Raw genomic sequence first — 22,672 nt, forward strand, 5'->3', positions numbered from 1 at the left:
CAGCCTGCACATGGAGGAAATTGTCCTGGGCCTCCTATGACTGGGGCAAGCACTCCTGTCATTCAATACATAACCATGATTCTCCTCCAGCTTCTCTGGCTGTTACAAAAGAAGGCAGCAGTAAACTTCACATCTTCCTCTGAACCTCCTCTGGAATGTGTTTAAGATGCACATTTCAAAAATACCCACCTAAAACTGCCCTTGGGAAACAGGTGAATGAACAGGACAGGACCTGGCAGGTGCTGTTGGAAGTTCAAGGAGGTAAGGGTTGAAATTTTATAAATTTAGTGAAAAAAAGAGAACATAAAAAACCCCATGTAAACTGAAGTATTAAGCTAATCAATCCTCAACAGCCACAATAACTACTTGCAAATTGGCTTCTTTCCCAAATTGTTGCCTGCAAGTTCAGCTATCCAGGCTAATCGCAAAACTGTATCATCATCTACCCTGGGATTTGATTTACTCCTATTGATTGCAAACATTCAGAGGTTTTACTACTGACCAAAGACACAACCTGTCCCTGGGACAGCCACAGCCTCCTGCAGTGACCAACAAACTCATCTTGTAGTGTTTTTCTGCTGGATGAACTTGCTGATCCAGCCTGCAGCACATCAATGGCACCATCACCGAGGAGGAGACAGGAACACAGAGCCAGGCTGGGCAGGACACAGCCCTCAGTCAAATAATTCAGTCTGGAATTCTGATTTTTTTTTTTTCCTACATGGGATCTATCAACACCATTGCTTCAGGTGGGTCCCACTGCCCATGGGGTGCCTGTAATTCCACTGCCACCTAAGACAAACCCAAATTACTCCCCTGTTGAGGTGACAGCTACCTGTAAACACTTCCCTATAAACACAGGATTACAATTAAATACTCCAACACAGCTGAAGTTGGCACTACTTGTACCATTATGTTACCTGACAAAGAGATTAATTTAATGGCTTTGAGGACTCTGCCCATACCACCTAATCCATAAATTATACTCATAATCAGACTTTTAAGCAATTCTTATTTGATATCTACTTTAGGTATTTGCAGCACTTTGGGTGTTTACTTCTTGTCATGCTTACAGCTTGACAGCCATCCACTGCAGTTAAAAACAGAGCCAAAAAGTTCAGCTAGAGAACCAGAAAATTAAATTGCATTTAGGGATGGGTGGGAGGTTGCTCACTGACGTTCAGTATCAGTGAACACAGTGGCTGGCTTCAGGGTACTTGCAAGTATTTTGAAGCCAAAGAAAGCTTAGCAGGTTCTTTCCTCCAAGCAGTTCTTTCTCTGAGGAGTTTTTTAAGGGATAAGCATTGGGATTTACTCTTCTGAGATTACATGCATTGTTAAAGACAACTGGATTTTATATCTTTTGTATTGGAAAAAAATAAATCTGCCTCGTCAGTATCTAGAGGGTTAAAATCCTCAGATTAAAAATGCACTTAGTACATTCAACAAGATGAGAGCTGGTGGCCATCACTCCACAAGTACTGCCTCCAAATACACACTCACAGATTTACAGCAATATAAAAATACAAGGCTGGCAAGAAACTGAAATGAGAATAAAACACATATGAATCATGCACACAACTAATTAAACATGAAAATTATCTTCACAGTCACTTACCTTCACCATTGTAAGTTAACATTCAGCAGAAGAAATTTGAGAAGTGTATTTTAGACATGTGCAATCTGGGAGTAATATTTCTTTTAAACTCATGTCAGGATAACACAGCTTCCTTTCCAAGCACTGATTATTTTGGGCTCTCCTAAGTGAAGCGAAAAATGCTTAAGACTGAACACAAGCCTTGGCTGACAGCACTTAAGTGAGCCTGGAAATCTTCAAATTTACCGTGCTGGGAACTGCTGTGTAACTTCTAGGCTAAGGCTTCAGGGCAAAGCATACCTATATTCCATCCACTCACAAGTAAAAGAAATCAGATTTTGGCAACTAAACTCTGACTTCCTTTTGCATAAGTAATGCACCAACATCTGAGCACCCGACTGTTCACTGTCAGGGGACCATGTGAAAAACACCTCAACAAATCACATCCCAGCTACTTCTTCTTTACTAACATTTAATTTGCAGAATACAATCCAAATTGCACTTCCCAAAGTCACAAGGGTGCATCAGCCACTTCAGGCACTACAAAAATAAACACAACAAAATTCGGAGCTTGCTTTTCAGTGATGCTGAAAAACCCCTGCATGAAGTAACTTCCACGAGTTTACGCCAAGAGTAATTACAGAATTTTGAGTTCCAGGGACTACAACACTGCAGGTTCCATTCTGCTTCTTCTGGTAATGGTATTTGCATCAAGGATGAGAGCCTCCACTTGAGGAAAGACAGAGAGCATCGTGTTGGCACAACAAAACCCTTTCATTAAGGAGACATCTGGGCCATTAAGAGCAGTCTGCTGGGGAAGGCTGCACCTCGCTAGATTGGGTTTCAAACCAAGTTCTCCATGAGGTGCTGAGCAAAAGAGAATTGGCTGCAAGCAGGACAACACAGGCCTGGTGGGTTTTGTTTACTGTGCAGTTGAAGGACCACTAAATGATTAATGAAGGGCTGACAGCTTCTTTGGAGAATAGCAGACAACGTTTTGGGGCAAGACTTTGGCTTGTCAGGTTAAACATAAAAATGCTTACATAGAGCTCTCTCTCCTGAGCTCACTGCTGATCAAATGACTTTTCTAACTTGCTTCCAAGGACAAGAAACATAAATGTAAGGCTGTCTTGAGGAGAAAAAAGCAGCACAACAAACTGTTAGTTTGCCAGAGCATCTGGCACATTCATATATGCAGTAACACCAGCAGCACACTTTCATTACCACCTTATTAGCAGCTACAGGCAAATCTTCAGCAAGATCCCTCTCAAAGTAAACCTAATTCCACTGAGAACAGCAGGATCATTTACCCTCCTCAGAAAACCTCTGCCCCACACTCTCCAGGCTCTTCCTAGGCACAGAGCTGCCATCACCATCAGGAATGGCAAAAGTGCTCTTAAGGAACTGAATATGCCTTCCTTTGGAGCATAAATAAGGTTAAAAAGTGCTGCCATGCAAGCTTAAGGGTAATGTCTGAGAAGCCCTGAAACCCAATGCATCAAGAAAATTTTATATGTTATTTAAGGCTTGGATGCATGATTAAAATCAAGAGGATGGCCACCATTTGTTGGCAAGACCATCTCACCTGTTTTTACACTTTAGATATGAATATTATTAGAATACAGGCAAAAACCCCCAAACATTAAAGAAGATTTGGCCTCTGGAGAGGCAGGGAAGAGGAGAAGTCCCCTACAGGAGCCTTTCCAGTCTTCAGAGCAGTTACAAATTTTCTGGCAACTTAAAATCAAAAAACAAACTTAAGAAAACATATCTAGGAAATGTAAGATCCTGCACATGCAAAAGAAGTGTCCCTAGTTCAAGAATTCATGTAAAAGACAACACATTTCACAGCCAGCAAGTTACCATACAAGTACAACTACATTTTCAATCAAAATCATTCCCCAAGCTGAGTCTGTTTTGCCTGTGATGTGAGACAGTGAGTCATCTCCCTGTTCTTATCTTGATCCATGAGCTTTTTTTTCATATCTTCTCCCCTGACCTTCTGAGGATGGGCAGCAGGTGAGGAGCTGGGTGCACATCTGGGCCATCACCAACCCAGCACAAATGCAAGAGCGTTTCTTACTCACCTCAGTGCTCTGACTAAAGAATACACTATAACTGGAAGAAATGTAGCAAATCCCATAAATTTCCTTTCCAATAATCTCCTTCTGACAGAACATAAAATCCTCCATTTCTCCAACTAACCATAGAACAGCTGAGAGTAAATCTTCCCAGTGAGAAACAGAACTGTGTTACCACAGCCTGGAGCCTGCAGGACACGCCAGGGCTGCCCCAGTGACACAAACACCTCCACCACAGAGCTGCTGGGCAGGTGGTTTCCAGCATTCATGTTGTTTGGTGCAGCACTCACTTCTCCTTCCCAAATCTCTAACACCACTGCAGTCCTAACACTGAATCCCCACTTCTGCCATAGACATCTCCTGCAAACGCTCCTCCTGAGCAACTTTTTGGGTTGGATGAAACCAGAAAGCCCTGAAGAAGCAGGAGTGCTGCTGCTGCAGGCTCAGCAGCTTGTTTCTAAAGGGAGAGAGGCTGAAATCCTCACTTCACTCTCCCCCGGGACCGCGCTGGCTCACGCTCCCCCTCGCTCCAAGCTGTTGGAAACGGCAGCTCTGGAAGGGCAAGAGCGGAGTTAAAATTTTGTTACTGCAGCAAAAGGCAAAGTGAGGACACCACACCAGCCTCTGAACGCTGGAGTAACTTTCTGTTGGGAAAAATGACTTGTCAAAACACTGATGTGGCACAAACACCGCGCTCTGTGCTGAAAGGTTCGAGCTGCAGACATCCCCTAGCAGCTCCTTCACCCAAGCCTTGGATTCAACTCATCTAACACCGTGATAAAGAATAACAGCCAGCAGTAAGCAGAGTGTGGCTTTCTTGTTTCTTGTTTTTTAGCAATCCAGTTCCTCCTGCAGCAATCCCAGGGATGCAGTACGTGCAGCTGGGAGCAGAACTGGGCACTGCTGCGTGCCAGAGCTCCAACTCAGACGTGTCCCCATGAATTCCACTTAAGCCTGCAGGTAAAATCCTTCCCCAGGCATTCTGCCCTGATTGATAGCTTCAGGGCCTTCCTTCACACCACTCCGGCTGCTTTCCAGACCTTTATTTTCTCTCCTTTTTGTAACTGTCTCCGACGGGAAGTTCCACTTGGTTTTTTCACCGCACGTTTCTCTTAGAACTGACATCTCTGCATTGTAATGAAGGAACCCCTGGGTATTAGTGACAAATTAGTCACCAGCTAAAGAATATTTTCTTTTCATTTCTATACCAGGTGGAAGATATTAAAATCTCGAGAGGAATTTCACCTGCTCTGCTACAATAAATCATCACACAGTTTTCTTTTAAAGTGACTTAATTTTACTGCCTCTAAAACTTCATCACCATTGAAACAGTCTTCTGAACTTCATAGTAAATAGTGTGTCTTTAATTATACTTTGAAAATTAATGTGATTTCCCTTTCATACTTTAAATGGTGTTTTTAAAATAGGGAATTATTTCTTTCTGAGAAGAAAGCCCATGTACTACCATAGGTAGAAAATAACAGAAAAATATTTTCCCTTGTTTAATTATCTAATACGGAACAGTATTAAAAAAATCTCCAGAGGACCCCACACAGACTGTAAAAAAAGGAGAAATATTGCACTCACTACTCTTTGTTGAAGAACTTGTAAAGCAGCAGCCAAAAGAGAGGGGAAAAAAACATAAAAACACTTAGGTAGATTGCTAAAGCCACAGGCCACTGAAATACAGCAAAATATTCAGTGAAGGCAGAGATTTACCTTTTTTTTTTACTAGAAGGCTACTACAGTTTTAGTAGTAATATATTATTAAAAAGTTGATTCTCGAAATGTTAACTTTACAACCACACAGATTTTGTGTCATTACAGTGGGGTTTTCTACTTCATAAGACAGATAAATTTATGAGCAAACCTAAATATTACACAAGTGGCTTACAGCTTCTGATTCAATGGCTTCATATACATTTATATGCTTTTAATCATCAATTAATTAATTTTTCAAATTATAATAGGTCCACTAAGTAAGCCAGCAGAAAAGGAGTTAATTTTACCACAGAAAGTAACACCAGGACTGAAATTTAAGAGTCCTGCCCCACCAGCAAAAGGAGGGCAGAAGTGTGTCTATCAATAAATACAGCACATTCAGTCTACATCCAATTGTTTCTTCCTCTGTCTGCCAAGAAAAGAGAAGAGCAGAAGATCAATTAGAAAGCAGAAATGTAAAACCAAAGCCTTAAACACTACGAGATATTTAAGATCCCACAGTGTTCCTTACAAGTGCAGAGCATCACTCCCCCGCTCCTCCCGGGGGAGTTCTAGCTCCAATAATTACCTTCTGTCTGCTCACAGAGTTCAAGTTCAAAACAATATTCATTTTCCACTTCCCCTCCTCAACCAGGGCACAATGCTTCTGTGCATCACTCAGGAACCACCCTGCTCCACCACAGACACGGCTAAACCACTGCTGGGACTGAATAATCCTGATTTGTGGCAGGGGGCTGGGGCAAGGAAAAGCCCTGGGCTTTAAGAGAAAAAACATCAAGCTGCAGCATCAACACCTCTGACTTTGAGCAGCAGCATCCCTTATTACACTCAATTAAAAACCAAGATTTATCTTCCTTTATTACACTCAATTAGAAACCAAGCGTTTGTCTCCACACCCCACCCCTAATTTGCAGGGGGGGATAAATGCTGTTTCAGAACTAATCTAGCCCAGAAGGTTTTGCTGCATCTCAAATATTTTACAGCAGACTCACTTGGCTTCCTCAGCCCCCTCCCCATCTAGCTCTCCTCCCCAAATTATATTCATCTGCTGCAGTGAACAGGAGGGATGGCTGCCAAACAAACAATATGAAATCATATATAATAGGCAGAACACGCCTTCCTTCAAACCACAACTCAAGAGTTTTCAGGTGAAAAGCCACTGAAGAGGGAAAGACAGCAAAGGTCTGTGAAAGTGGCTATACAGAACATAATCTTACATTGCCTTGTGCAGAGTGACACACATTTACAGCATTGCTGAATGATTATGTATTTCTGATCAGACACCTAAGCTCGTCTCTTATTCAGAGAGAAATGAATTCTATTAAAAACAAGATTCCTCTAGGGTAGGTGTTTACACAACAGGCCACCAAGGCTGCACAGAATAAGGATCTCATAATTTTATTCCAATAATTAAAAAGGAAAATGGTGTCTGCCTTATTTTCCTGTTGCACACTTAACTCCACCAACACACTTAGGAGTACCAGGTCAGAGATGTGATATGTGACTAAGTCATATCACTGCAAATTTTTGGTACAGGAGGTTACAACCACTGGTACCAAAAGGGCTGTGGCACCTCCCTCTCTCCACCCAATTCAGATTTATCAACTTTTTTAACTGCTGCTGGAAACTGCTGATTTGCAAACATGCATTTGAGTGTGGACAGCACAGAAAGATGTTGATTCCCACTCTGGTTTTTGCAAGGCTCAGGCACTGAAGAAGTCAGCTGGACTTGCATTGGCAGCAGTTATGATGGGATTTAAAAAAAAAATTAATTATGCCCTTTTGCAACAAGTACAGAAGGTTTAAAACTGCTCCCACTCAGTGAAGTTCAACCCTTACTCAAGTGAAATGACTGGCAACTGCAGTGAGAGCACGACTGGATCTAATACATTTATGCACAGTTGAACACAAGGAAGGAGAAAATTTATGTACTTTGCTACAAGCATTAAGGCTGACTTAGTCCTAACTCAATCTCAGTGAAGAGGAGTAGTATCAACACAGCACTTATCAAATGTAAGCTAGCAAAAAACGGGTTTGTTTGGGTTTGTAAATTCAAAAATAAGTCAGCCCACAAAAGAAGAATAAAAAGGAAAATTTGGATACAGTGAAAATAACATTCACATGTTTTACTTTAAAAAGTGTCAACTTTCAGAAAAAAATGGTGCTTTTTAGTTTGTTAAGGGGTGGAAAAAACAATCTCTCTTTTTCAAAAAAAAAGTATTGCTCAATTTTAGACAAGATTTTGTCTTGTTTCACCCACAGTAGTGGGGAAAAATAATAAATTTACATAGCTTACAAAAATGAAGTACACACTGTCAACATTTACAGAGGATAAAGTATTTTGTAAATACATTTTGACTTGTCTTAGAAACAAAGAATTGTCAGATAGTTGCAATTGAACTCTACGGATGGTAACTGAGCACAGAGGAGCAGTCGCAAGGGGAATCAAAACGAGCGATACAGATCTATATTCAAAACTGATCAAAGTTATTTCCAAAGGAGCTGTAGGACAATTACACAGCAAACAGCCAAATCAAATGTGTCATCAAAAGACACGATTTGCAATAGATGGAAAACTTGTCCTCAGGCCAGCTGATGAGGCTCTCTGCGTGGCGCACAGACAGAGCTGTAAATAACTGGGGCCCCCAGACTGCTTTGCTTACTCAACCTATTTAAAAAACAAAAACATTTCAGATGCCTGCCCCACTTTCCCCTCACTGTTTTTTGTGGGTGCCTGAGCAATCCTAGAGGCATGTCCAGTTTTTAAGGCATTTGCTGAGTTTAAGGAACACTCCCCATGTCCCCCTGTCTTTGGAAGTCCTGCCCTGGTTGAGTTTCTCTGTGAAGTCTGCTCTTTTCAGCATAGACAGAAACACCAACTCTCCTTGGGTTGACCAGTTAGTATCTGGGCTGACTAGTATTAAATAATTTTCTTTATATAGGATTATTTTTTTTATTTAGCTGGGCTGCTTTCCTTCTCCAAAGCAGGGACGGCAAACAAGAATTTCTACACTACAAGACCAGATATCTAGACTTAGGTGTTCAAGCCAACAGCATGAACTGATGCATTTTCTCAAACCTCTCTGCACATCTAAGAAGGGACAATTAAAACTGGAAACTTCTTTAATTATTGCAACCCACAAAAATAGGAGCCCACATCCAGGAGCAGGCAGCAGAGAGAAATCCTGTTTGCAGAGAGACATGGCTCTGGTTGAGCTTGAAGTCTGTAATGCTGGTTTATATAAAAACATTCCTGAAGAAGTCTATTATAGTTAAAATAATTCAAGACTTCCATTTCCCTGAATTATTAAGTGGTGTTGCAGCAAAGGCAAGTTGAGGTTCTACCATGCATCAATTTCCTCTCCAAAAAGCAGAGGGGAGATGAATGACACCAGCATTTCATGCAGCACGCACGCAAAGACATGGACGTGAAGAAATCTCAGGTTTGTAACCAAACACTTTAAACTTTCATTTCCTTAACAGAAAACCAGCTGGGAATAAGCTAGAGGTGGGCTATCATCAAGGAAGTTCCTAACATCTGAAAAACAAACTTCAGTTCCACCAGTTTCTGTGCATCAACAACAAACCCTTCACCTGCTTTTCAAATTGCTACGGCCCAAATCATATCCAGGCTCTCACAGCCTTGAGCCCATTTTCACTCTTTGTATTCAAACCCGGCAGCAACAACAACAAAAAAACCCCTAGCAGTCTTGCAAATAACAAAATCCCACACCCCAGCAAAACATGCACCCTGCTTCTACTAAATAAATGTCAGTCAACAAATAGGCACAAATTTCACAATGGCTGAGGTCATTCCCTTTAAGTCATTACGGTTTGTGGGTGAGTTTTCCTGGTGGTTTTAACATTGGTTTCTGTGATTGCAGCTATGCTTATTTATGCATTTAAGGCGTATGATCTAATACACTTAGGTTTAACTACTTCATTCTTCTGACATTCTTTCCAAATTATAAAAAGGATTCTTGGTGTTTTCACTGCCTTGGTAAAGCAACAAAATTGCTGTCCACATAATTTCTTAAAAATACAGAACAGAGTAAGTACTTGTTGAAATAATTCAAAGGAAAAAACCCTACCCCAGACATTCCCTCCTCCAAGATAACACTTTTGCTCTCTCTCCCCCCCCCCTTCTGAGGGAACTTGCTATTTTTTTAGAAATAGATGTTTTGCTGGCTTTTTAAAAACAATATCTAGGCCTGAAGAGTGATTCAGCTACAACTTATAATCAACACAGTAGTTCAGCTTATTTTTTTAAGCCCTTCTATTTTTACTGTTACGCTTTTTAAAAACTGCACATTTGCGGTATGCTTCAGTCACATTGCATCTTCCACTGCACTTTGAATTCTACAATAATGCTCATTTTATTCAACGCCTTTTGCTTATTATCTACCAGGGATCCTTGCTTGATAAAAATCAAAGAAGGCAATTTTCTACCTTTTTTTAATGGAAATTTAAATTATCTTCTTCCTCCAAGGCACAAAAAGCCCAAAGAGCCCCCATGATCCAGATGAGAATGGAGAAATTCACATAGTTGTAGGAAACATTCAGAAACATTTTCAAGAAGCTGAAATTTAACTTAAAATTGTGCATGGAGATGGGTGTGCACATCTCTCTGCCAATACTGTGTGCAGTGCATGGCTATTACCTTATATACAGAAGTCACAGTAAAACATTTTAATTGACCTTTTAAAACTTCAGGCCATGGGTAATTCTGAATTTCTTAAGTCCCTGATATGGTTTTATAAGTCCAAGCATGCTTCTAATCCAGCAGTAGAAAGAGTGGGAACCCCCCACAAGCTCTGTGGAGAGAGAAGGGTCCCATCCTGCGCTGCCCCTGCAGAGGAGCTGCCGCCTCTCGCAGCTCAGCACCATCACCAGGACTGTCCTGAGCCCAGCTCTGACCCAGCCACACCAACAAAACCTTATTCACTGGCACACAAAACACTCTCAAATTTCCCAAGCCATCACCCCAAATCTGTAAAATCCCTCCATCACTGCCATGCACCCTGTGGGCACCACAAGAACATCTCAGGCTCCTCTGTCCCCTCCCGCTCCATCCTTTCCAAGCCGCTTTTTCTAACTGAACCCCAACTACAACAATTACAACAGACCTCCCCTGAAATTCCCCATAAACCTTACCACAACCCTGCAGCAGACTTCTGGCTTTGCACAGAGCCTCTGCACCTCAACACCAGGGAAAAATACCTCAGCCCGGCACTAAGGAAGCGTTTTCCGGGCACAGCGGAGGTGACAAACAGAACAAGAGCAAAGCCAAGATGCCATCTCGACTTCAGGCAAACAACCCCTCCTGACCTCTGGCAGCTCCCACACACTAGTAAACAAAAAGTATTCTCTCCATGTTAATGAACCATGTACAATCTAACAGATAACGCTGATGTTAAATAAACATGTTTGTATGTGACTCCTAATGCCAGGACTTAGGCAGCTGCAGACAAATAATTTTAAATGGGAAGGATTATGCCCGTGTAATCTTTCTCATCTCATTTTACACATCTTGGAAATAATTAAAATACATAATTAAAGCACAAGCAGAAAGACTGAGTGAAAAGAGGTTTGACTATTTTTAATTAAATATTCACTCTGTGACACGCTCACTGGAACCATCTCTGCAGTGAACATTATTTTGGATCCAATTTTCCTCTCACACCTCTTGCAGCAGTAAATCAAGATCAACTGAACAGCCTGACAAAGAAGGGAGCTGGATCGGGTTTTGAATGCTGCAATAAAAAAAATATTTTGCACAAGACTTAAATCCTTATTCCAGATTTCTCCTCTCTCCTGCTTCAAACCTTGGGTAGCACCAAATCTACCTGCAAATGGCAGCACCTCCAGGCCCCAAATGACCCAACCAGGAGGAGCAATTATTTGCATCCTAATTGAAGGGCTTATCCTCACCTGATTAAAACAAGGTGTTTGTTAAACATCATTACTTGAGTTAAGATCTGCAAATAAAGATGAAGTATTGTTTTAAGAATTTGACTGCCACGAAACAATTGCTTTCTGATGGGATCTCTTAATGAACAGTCCCAACCAGGATTTTCAACAGAAAAGGAAGAGAAAGAGATTTGACAAGTTCTCCTTACTCATATCAAAGTGAAAAAAATGCCAAGGTGTTTGAGTACTTAGATTTTTTTAATAGACATATTCTAATTTTAAAAAAAAATCTTGTCTTTTTTACTAAATTAAGCCACCAAAAAGAAGGACAAATTTAAGCCCGAATGGCTTTACCTTATAAATATATACCATTGGATTTACTTTTATATATACCATTGTTTATAACTGAATATATTTTTTGTTCCCAACTATTTTTCTGTCATGTGCAGTACAATGTGAAATTTAATGAAAATAACCTGTTTGTTAATCCAGGACACTCCTCCATGCACTAACCAAATAAACATTGCTACTGCTGTGAAAAATACACAGGTACAAGGAAACTAACTATACACGGGGAATGGCAGTATGAGATTTCCTTCCATACATGGTCTATCAAATGACCCCTCCACTTACAGGATACATTTAAAATCTTCATATTAAAACTGCAGTGTTCCATGGCTTATGAAAAGGATTTCAATTTGCAACTTCATATAACAGTTCGTCCTGAATAAAAGTTACCCCAGCCAGGCAAAATTAACTCAAAAGTATTTTCTCAGCATTCTAAGAACTTCTGCTAGTTTTCACAGATTTATAAAAGCATTTTTCACTGCATAAGCAATCTTAACAATCATTTCCACAGATTAGGTCTAACAACCTGTGAATTTATTGCAGAAGGAATGTACTGCAAGGAATAATTAGTCTTCAGCACTGCTCATGCTTGTTCTCCGGCTGAAGACACCTTAAGACCATCTGGTTACTGCAAAATTTGGCACAGAAGAAACAAATCTTACTGAAGATAATTATAGCTGATTTCAGAATAGCTGTTGTACTACTACACATCATAAATAACAGTTGGGAAGACAGCAGAAAATTAGTAACGTCTCTAATTGTTTTCTTTGTCAGCAGTGTGTACACATAGACACTGACACACAAACAGAGCCACGCAGATTTCAGCCCGACGCCTCTCAGGCTTCAAATTAAACATGCAACTAATATTTGCAGGATTAATAGCTAAATTATTCAATTTTCAGGGAAAAAAAAAAGGCATATTAACCAGCTATGCATAACAACACAGCAGCACACGAGACTCTCTAAGTGATATTCTGAGATCAAGTTCTTTGTGTGAATACCTGAGTTTAATTCCTTGTTAAATTCAAGGCATACCCGCACACACCATGGAGTTGAATACGGGGCTTATTGTTGGAGGGAGAGTTATCAACAACATTTTTAATTTTTATTTCTCCCTAATGAAGCTTTTCTAATGGAACCTAAGGCTGCCAATGTTGTGAGGTATTTGAAACAGGAACCCGTTTCAAAAATTTCCACCAAATAATGGTGATAAGATTAGCGAGTCATGGGAATCGAGTCTCCGCGTACTATTTTAAAGGAAAATGAGCTGAGGGGAGTGGGCTAAGCAAAGTAAAGCAAAACAAATCGATGAGTGTAAAACCAAAAGCATACACCACTTGTTATTTAGCCAAATGTTTTGACCTGTTGGTGGGTGAGCAGAAGAGGCACAAGAATTACGTGGACAATTTGACTCTGTAACTACACAATTCAATTTTACACCATAAATTTAGATTATTTTTTTTTTAAATTAAGAGTTTTAAGTTAGAACAATTGAGTCAAGTTATCAGCTGCTGTACCATTTCAATTAAATTTTCAAAACATGCTTAAAAAGTTTCTGGAATGTCTCCAAAGCTATGAGTACTGATTATTTTCGAGGCATTTGTACTGCAATCTTTCCTACTTGCTTGTGTTACATCTGAGGCCACACCATGCCTTCAATTTCAAAGCAGAAATAAAAATTCAGCTTTATTAAGAAAAGGAAACAGTTTCCCCATATAAAAAAGGATGATGAGAAAGAATTTATCCTGTCAGAAGCAACAAGTAACAAAACAATGCAATGCTAAATGTACGAAACTATCTAAGAAATATTACTTTAGACACAGAATTAATAGTTTAAATGTATGCCATATTTTGAGGACCAGATTGCCCTAATACACACAGATGGGGACTAGCATGAAGAAATTTAGACATGCTTTCTCAATAAACTGGGGGAGAAGAAGGGGAGGGACCCGTCCACGGATGGCATTGCAGAGAGAAGAAATTCTCAGCAAATTAATGAAGTCCACAAGAGAGACAAAACAATAAACCATTCCTGCCACTGCTTTTAACGGGGCTCAGGGACGCGTGAATTTGATACTGCGCTGAACTAAATTTCTGTTAATATCTGATACAGACCAATAAACTGTTTATTGGTTCACTACATGTATTATAGCAATCACAACTTTATACAACAGAATATATCATTATTTGAAATGTCTGAACAACAGTAGCTGTATACCAGGAATAATTTCTTTTAGAGGCCATTCACTGGGCTCAAGCACAATTTAACACTCAGAAAAGTTTACTTAAACTGCATAAATCACATACAAGTTTTCCTCATAGAAGCAGCCGCGGGAAAGTGCAGCGGCTCATTTTATATAAACGCACGCTCCAGCTATTAAAATCATTAAAAAGCGGGGCTCGCTTGACGGTAAAACCGAACCGCACGCTGCGCACCAATTAACTCCCCGCGCTAATTCTGGGGCTCCGCACCCGGAGCCGCTCCGCGCCCGCGCTCCGCCGGAGCCTCCCCCCGACGGGCTCCGCGCCCCCCGCCCCGCGCCCGCGGAGCGCTCCGGCCCGGCGGGCATCCCGCGCCCGCGGAGGCGGCGGAACCCCTGCCCCACTCACCGGCGGTGCAGCGCGGAGCCGCGGCGCTGCGGAGTGTGCGCGCCCGCCGCGGGCGCAGTGAGCATGTGCGAGGCAGGCGCGCATGCCCGCGGAAGGGAGCGCAGCGGAGCGGGGCGGCGGCTCCGCGCCCCGCGCTGCGCCCCGGGCGCGCCCACCCGCCCCCTCCCCGCCGCGCCTCCCGCCGGAGCCGCCCGCGGGCTGCGCGGGGCGCGGAGCGCAGCGCCACGGCCGCACCGCGGCACCGCACGGCACGGCGCGGGGGGCTTGCCCTCGGCTCCTCTGCCCCGTTGCTCGCCCGGCACACCGGCCCTCCGCCCCCCGCGGCAGCCCGAGCCCGGGGCCGCCGCTCCCTCGCAGCGCCGCGGGGCTGCCCCCGTGCCGCCGCCGCCGCCGTCGGGGCGCACCTACCGCACGCGTGGGGCCGCGGCGCGTCCCGGCGCCCGCAGCGCCGCGCTGCCCGCGGTGCCGGGGCGGAGGAGGAGCCTCCCGCGGCTCCCGGGGCCGCCCGGCAGCCCCCCGCTACTGTCGCGGAGCTGCCCGCGCCCCCCGGGCCGCGGGGAGCGCGGAGCCGCCGCTCCCGGGCGCGGGCCGGGCTGCGCTCCCACCGGCGGCAGGTACGCGCCGGGCGCGCTTGCTCCCGCCCGTGGCTATGGTTTTAGGTTGGTGCTATCAGCCTTCGTCGAGCTGCAAGTCCTTGAAAGAATTTTTTTCCTCTAGAACTTGGACCTTTAAATGCCATGTGAATATCACCTTGTCTGTAGCCTCTGTTTCCATGAAAACAAGTCACTTTCACTACAGTCCTTGTGTTAATGATCTCTAGCGACAATTTTTAAATATCAATTTAAAAGGAAGGGCTTTTGTTGACATCTATTTTGTCTTAACACGAACAGTGCCACAGAGCCGTGGGTCCTGCAGAAACAGCATCACTCACACAAGTCACCTTTCTGCACTCACAGAGCACCACACGGCTCTTGGCTCCCCAGAGGGCAAAACCCTGCCCATAGTTCCCATCACCTCAAGCGACACAGAATGGATTTGTGACTGTACAGAGGCGCTGTCCCATCTCTCCTGTCAGTGCAAAAACAGAGGCAGTCTGGCGTGTGCCCCTTGTGCTCCTGCCTGATCTGTTGGGTGCCTCAATCAGGCACCTCATCTGCTTGTTTGCACATCCTCTAAGAAAGTGGCAGGAGGCACCTTCAGATGGTTTATGCTGGGAAGATGGCGCTGGGACATCCCATTGCACACCCCTTCCCTGAATCCCCTTGTGCTGTACACCCCACAAACTGCTTCCCCTTGCCCATGCTGGCCTCTCCCTGCTCAGGTACCAGACAGTTCCCCCTTCCACTGGCATACCTGCTCGCTGGGGATGCAGCCTGGCCACAGCAGCATTGGAGTGTTTCATTTCCACAGGCTGCTCTTCGTCCTCCTTATTTCCCCTCCTTACCAGTCTGGGACAGACTGCAGTCCTCCAGTTCTGTCTCTCCAGCACTGGGGAGGCATCGGGGGAGACCTGCAATTCCTTGTCCTGACGGCTTTTATTACACCTAGCCCTTTCCTCAGGAAGGAGATATCCCATGAACCGCAGTGGAAAAGCCAAAGGAGCACAAAGGGTGTTGAGTTCAGGGTTTGAACAAGCTGCAGCCCACTCATGGATTTAACTCAAAATTTTGACAATGGAACAAAAACATCATTGCAACGAGACAGCTGTTTTTACTATCAAAATCTCTCAGATCAGTTTGACTGCAAAGTGTGTTCCTACAATCCAAAGGAGACAAAGCTCCCAGCATCAGTGTGGAGCTGGCAGGCTTCCTAGCATGAGCTACCTCCCGCCAGCCTAGAAAAACCAAAGCTCTTTCAGTTGTTATTCTCCATCAGTTCTCGGCACTAACCCCCTGATTTCCCCAAGGATTATCTGCAGTTCTGAGTTTACACTGCTCTCACATTAAACTCTGAGCAATCACTGGCTGGGGGGGCTTCCTTGCTGCCTTTCTCACCTGTAATTGGGGTTCTGGCGAGGAGTCTCTGAAGTACATGAACGTCCTTGGATCCATCTTGAAAATAAATCTTTTCCTTCCTCAACCTGCCGTGCCCAAAAGCCTGATTGCCACATTAGCTCCTTTTGAAGCTGGTTTTAACAAGTAAATTCATATCTAAAAATGTCTTGTTTGCAAAATTCTCCCGAGCCCTGATTTCACAACATATTTGAATATATGCTTAGTTTTATGCATGTGAATAGGCCTACAACAATCAATACAATTATTTACCTAAGTGCTTAAAGTCAGGCTGGTATTTAAGAATTAGTATTGTTTGTGGTAATGCCACAGCAAGCCAGGCAGGGACCAGGACCTCATTGTTTGTTCAGCAACCTGCACACAAAAAGACACTCCTTGTCCCTTTCAGTATAAGTAATTTTTGTAAGTTGTGAGTAACTTGTGAATCGGTGCCAGAAACACCTTTCTTGAGCTGGTGAATAAACATTATTTGTCTACTCTAATATCCTTCTTATTTACCAAAAACATTGTATGCAATATTTAGAAAAGTAATAAAGGCACAGTGGGAAAAGGGCGGGCAAAGAGGAAAATAAAGGACATTTTTATCAATTAGGTATTTTAAGTATTTTCATCATTGTTAGTATCCAGGAGAATACCCGTAGATGTTAAAATCCATTTGGAAAGGCAAGGGAATAGTATGGCTTCTGCCCCATCAGGGGCATGGGTCAGACAGCTGCATGGGGTACAGGCTGCAAGGTGAGAGAAAAGGAGCCACTCCTTGGAGTTGGCTTGATAAAAGCCTCAAATTTCATCAAGCTGGGGCATCATCAGCCGTACAATGCCAGATTTCTCAGACCAGTGGAATTTTTTTGGTCAAAAACCAAGGCAGGTTTAGAAGGTGGTTTGCTTGACCTGTTACTCTGTGCTCATTCCCACATATCATAAACTCAAAGACTGAATGGAAACGGTGCAGAAAGCTCCAAATGGAGATGCTCCTAATCATTGGGCTGGGTGCCAGTGTCCCGCACAGATTTAGGAGATGATGGTCCTCCTTTGGCAGCTGAGCAGGCAGACAATGCCCTGTGCTTAGGGAGTATGGGGAGCTGTCTTCTGCCAGACACTGGGATCCAGAGGGTTTATCCCATAGTGTGGGAGAGCCACACCTCAGCCTCTCTGAGGAGAAGGTGAAGAGCTAGATTCCAAATTTTAGTTACTGTGGAAATGCATTTCCCTTGAGGAAATATTACCAGTGTCTGCTGTTGACCTCGCTGTCAAAATGAAGAGAACTACATCAGTACCAGCAAGTGGTTCTGTTTTTAAAAACAAGAAATTAGCCAGTATTGAACTTCATCACCCTCCTTCACAATTAAGATGTCACCCTCTGTCAAAAACCAAGGTGAAAAGTCCTTGAAAAGGATGCAGAAAATTTGTTGGGATACTGAATATGGTTTACCCTGAGCACAGAAACAGCCCAAGTCAGAAATCGCTTTACAGAGTGTAAGAATTTAAAAATAATGCATTTTGGGCTCTTCCTAATTGTTCTCTGGTCCTTGGGTTCATGTTTTCAATTTCTGTTTGCAACCACAATGCTGAGTAACTTAGTTGTCTTCTAAAATTAAAACTGAGAATATCACATTTTCATGTTTTCACATGATGCCAGAGCTCTGGCTTTGTGGGGAAAAAAAACAAAAACAAACCCCAAACACCCCAACCCTCACATTTTAGAAGACTTTCAACAAAATTACGAAAGTTGGCAACCATAATATTTCCTAACACAATATTTTGTGGATTCCAGTGAAATTTCATTCTCAAGGCTAATGGTTGTTTTCTCTCTGGTAAATGTCCTGAATTGCTGCTGCTGTTATTGTTAATTTATGCAGTAATTTAAAAACAGAAGAGAGGTACTCTGTTCTCAAGTAATTAGAGGATAAATAACATAATCTAGAGACTATTTAAAATTTCTTTGCTGTACAGCTAAACAGAATTGTGTAAAAATGTCATGCATTAGTGCTCAGAGCTGCAAGATACCAAGGGTCTGATTCTGGAAATACTTTAAATATATTTAATTTGAATACCACCAGACTGCCCCCAGTACAATAAAGCATTTCACGTGGGACTGTGCCATCCAAGGGGGCTTAACTGTGCTGTACTTGGTTGCATTTTTGGTGCCAAAAGTCTCTGCTCCTCCTAGGATGGATTCTTCTGGGGAAAACAAGAGCTGTGTCAGGATCTGAGTGCTAACATCTCACATTCAGAACCAGAGCCATCAATTCTGAGATTATTCTTCTTATTTCTAAGAACTCCTTGTTTGCAAAGTCACAGGCAACAACATTTAACAAATTTTATCTCAGTCTTTGGTATTGATGATAAGCCAATGTGTTGTTTAGCCTGTTTCATCAACATTCAGAACATTTGTAACTGATAAACAAAGTGCATGTTAGCTATTAAAGCTCAAAATTAGGCAGGCAGTAAAAAGTAATCTGAGAGCAGGACTGTAGCTACTGATACTATTGAAGCTGGTCTTAAAACATATGGTTTCTAATCATTGACACAATGCACAAAAATAAAACCCTGCAACTGAGGAGTGCCTGATCTATTCACCGCTAAATGATCAAATATGCCTGTTTGTTTTTTAGTTTTATGTCCCCTTCCTCTTTCTGGTTTTCAAAAGTAGAAGCTTGCTATTTAATATTAGCTGAAGATCTGGCCCTTTGTACCGGCTGCAGACGGGCTTCATTAATCAATTTCCACTACTGGACTGAAATGAAAAAAACCAGAATTTTTTTCCTTTTTCCCCCAATACTCTCCCACTATTTTGCTTGGAATTTCTCCTGTAGAAACAGTAGATCCCTCTACTCCATCCTTCCTGTTTCCTCATGCTTTAGAGGAAAAATGTTTTGGACTGTGTAGACAATGCAACTTCACAAATAAAACTTCCATTGACAGAAAATGTGTGATTTGTTTCAGGCTGGTATCCTCCACTCTTACTGCAGGCATCTCTAACAATAGGAGTAAACCAAATTTCATCTTTGAGCGCAGCTGAAAAACAAATAGTTTGCATAGAAAGGTATTAAAATGAAAAATAAGTATTATGACCATTTTGGTTTTTTTCTTCATGAGCTTTTTTCCAAGACCTCTTTTAATAACATAATGTGAGACTAAAATTCTTGTCTTGTGCTGCCTGCATGGAGCATTATATGCAAATTCATGGTTCCTGCTGACTCACTTTGCCACGTGCAGTTTTGAACCCAGATCTGAATATGGGAAATGCCATGGCTCTGCTGGTGGAAGGAATGATGGTCTGCAGGAGAGATTTGAAAACCTGCCCCTGAGCTAAAGCAATATTTTAAAGTTAAGGTTTGATGTTATTTCAATTACCAGCAATAAAATAAAAAAAAATCACTAGGAAGAATTTGGACATTCATCCATTTGGAGAGGAGCTGCAGGACTGGGGAGATTTTTTTACACTAGAGCAGAGCTGAGAAATGACCAATTTTCAGTTTTAATCAGTGCATGCATCAAAAGCCAGATAAATAAAATCTATATTAGCTTTTAATAAAAGCACACTCCCTTTGAATCTAATATGTATTGGTTATCTAAGAGGAAGACACATGGTCCACTCCTGTGGCTGTGAGTAAAAACAGAAGGGATTTGTGCAGTTATTTTCTCATGGGTCCTGGGCTTTTTAAAAATTTTTTACTTTACACTTTAAGTGAAATATTTTGTAGATATCAGCTTCCTCTTCAGGGAAGACTTATGAACTCCATAGGTTGGCAAAGCCCCTCATGAATTACAACTTCTGGCTCTGTTTCCTCGTGACTGGAGCAGCGTGCATGAGGCAAGACATAATTTGAAGTTGCCTCTGACCCATATAAAGTTGTATCTCTCTCTAGGCGGCTGATGTTTCAGTAAGCCAAAAAAAGCTGAATTTTGGGTGGGATCCAAATTAGGCATTGGTTGGCTTTTGATGCAACAGCATCAAAGTGCTCTGGCTGGGCTGCAGCAGCATCTGAGCAGCATTGCTGGGACAGAGAGCCTGAGCAGTCTCCCAGAAATATTTCATCTAATTTATCTTGTAGAACTGCAAGCATTTTGAAAGTTTCCTCACACAGGAATCAAAAGCCATTCTTCTTGATTTTGACTGAACGGAAGAGTTTGATTTTAGGAATTGGAATGCAAGCACTCCAAAAGTTTTTTAGCATGCCTGTCCTAGTGGGAATGAGTCTCATTATTATGTACATTAAAATTGATAATCAAAGACAAATGCTTCAGTCTGTTATTTTAAACTTGGAGAATGTTTACCTAAATTCTATCTACTTTTATTCAGGAATTCTCATCTGGCTTTCTAAACCGTTCTCTATCTTTAAAGAACCTTTCTTTAAATCACATTACACTTGATGGAGAAATAGGGGCAAATTCAGTTGTACTTTGAATGTAATTTAGCTGCACCATAGAAACAGGCTTTCAAACCTTTCATCGAGCTGATTTACGAGCGGAACTAAGGTTTGCTTAGTACAACATTTTCACAGTGAGAGTTACATTCCCACAAAAGGGAATGCTGTCAGGTAGAATGACCATGAGTCAATTCTGCCAAACCAATCTTTTTGTTCAGATAAGCCACTCTGGCTGCTGCAAAACTTTAATTAGAAATTTAACACAATATTAAAAACATTGCTCCAAACCATGGCTGTTAAATATTTTGAAACAATCTGAGAATATAATAGATGCCTAAGAACATTTTGCCAGTTTCCCATCATTAGTAGTCATTGGACTTTTATATTTGATTTACAAACTGATGAAAGGGCAGATGCTGGAAGAAGTGGAATGCACCAAAGGAGATGTGCTTCCAGAGTGCAGCTTGTACTGCATTTAATATTGCGTGGGATTGCAAACTGTAAAGATCCACCCCAAATTAAAAGAGTGGGTGTTCTTTCCTAACTCCTATGCAAATACAGTGAAATTCAAGACAGATCTAGTCAACTAGTGCTAGGAAATCACTACTAGTGTATTCTCAATGTTTTTGTCAAGCATACAATAATTCCCTTACTGTTTATTATGACAGAGATCATTTGCATCTTGCTAATCCATATTACAGGCAGGAATAAGCCCCATCCTCAATCTTTGAGGCCAAGAGCTCCATGCATCCTTCCAATAACTCATTGGTCGCTCTTTAGGAGTGTAAAGCAAGGAAATCAGTATGATTTATAGTTTTGGGGGCAATTCTCTGCAGATCAATTTACCCAGGATAATTCTTTTAAAAACTGACTGGTAAAATGTTTCCTTTTCTTTCTGTGCTCAAGAAGATAATTGGACGAAAATGTTCCCTTATGCTCCAAAAATGTGACTTTGCATGATCTAATTTTTTACTTTGTTTTTGTTTAAGCCTACATGCCCCTTCTGCTCCCATGTACTAGTGCAGCCCTTCATGTTCTTCCTTGGCAGAGAGGAGACAGGCAACTGTCTGCCCTACACAGCCCAGATCAGAGCTGACCCAGGAGAGATCCACTCCTTTGCTAGGTTGTGAGCAGAGAGACATTCAAAAAGAAGTTATTCCGAATTGTGGGAGGTATTATGATAAGATCTCCATCTGGCTTGCAGCAATTTGAGTACTTCTACTGCCTTGTTTATACCATTTTAAATATCTAATGAATACAATATGCTGTCCCCAAAATAATATAGCATATAAGGCCTGTAAATTTAGAGTTGAAAGTTTTATAAAGGAACTTGGCACATTACCTCTCTGTAAACATTAACTGAATGTTCCTAAAAATGCTTTCCCAAGCTTCTATTGCACCCAACAAGAAGACAGGGCAGCACAGGTAGCCAGGATGAAGTGGCAATCCAGTGGACAAGCTTTCTCTTGTTTGGTAGATATTTTGCCTAACAACAATGTTATGTGTTTCAGGGAGCAGCAAATGCCAATACATCCCTGAGGGAAGGGGGCCCAGGACCCAAGAGTGGCGGCAGCCCAGGCAGTGATGGGTGCCAGCAGTGGGGCTCGTTTAGAGCCCCAGAGGTGAGGAGCAGTGAACCAGGGTCCACCCAGGGAGCCCATCCAGGTGGGGACAGGAGGGGGCAAAGAGGACACCAGAGATGAACCACCCACAGCACAGCAGCAAGGCTCACCCAGGACTCCAGGCTGGACAGAGAAACACCTCTAGCCCAAACAGGGACTGCGTACCCTGGGCTGAGCCTGAACAAAGCTCCTGGGCTGAGCCTAAACAGAGCTCCTGGGCCATGGGCAGGGGCTGTGGGTGGGGGCCCAGGTGAGGCTTCTGGGAGCAGTTAAGGACTCCATGCATGCAGGGTGCTGCCAATACCTGGCAATTGCTGTGGTCCAAAAGAATCTGTTTGTTTGGTGCAGGGCATGAGCAAACAGGCCGGGATAAACGGGCGCCAGCGACAGCTCGGGC

General features: G+C 42.6%; 1 protein-coding gene across 1 annotated transcript in view; it reads right to left on the minus strand.

Annotated features, from left to right (window-relative positions):
• The window catches only part of EYA2 (EYA transcriptional coactivator and phosphatase 2), an 86,984-nt gene extending 72,252 nt beyond the window's left edge, over positions 1-14,732 (minus strand). Inside the window, exon 1 of the mRNA XM_084217842.1 lies at positions 14,677-14,732. The gene's annotated coding sequence lies outside the window, so the exon portion shown is untranslated. The remainder of the gene's footprint in view (positions 1-14,676) is intronic.
• Between the last annotated feature and the right edge of the window lie 7,940 nt (positions 14,733-22,672).

The sequence above is a fragment of the Fringilla coelebs genome, assembly GCF_963513975.1.
Source record: "Fringilla coelebs genome assembly, chromosome: 18".
Classification (NCBI taxonomy): domain Eukaryota; kingdom Metazoa; phylum Chordata; class Aves; order Passeriformes; family Fringillidae; genus Fringilla; species Fringilla coelebs.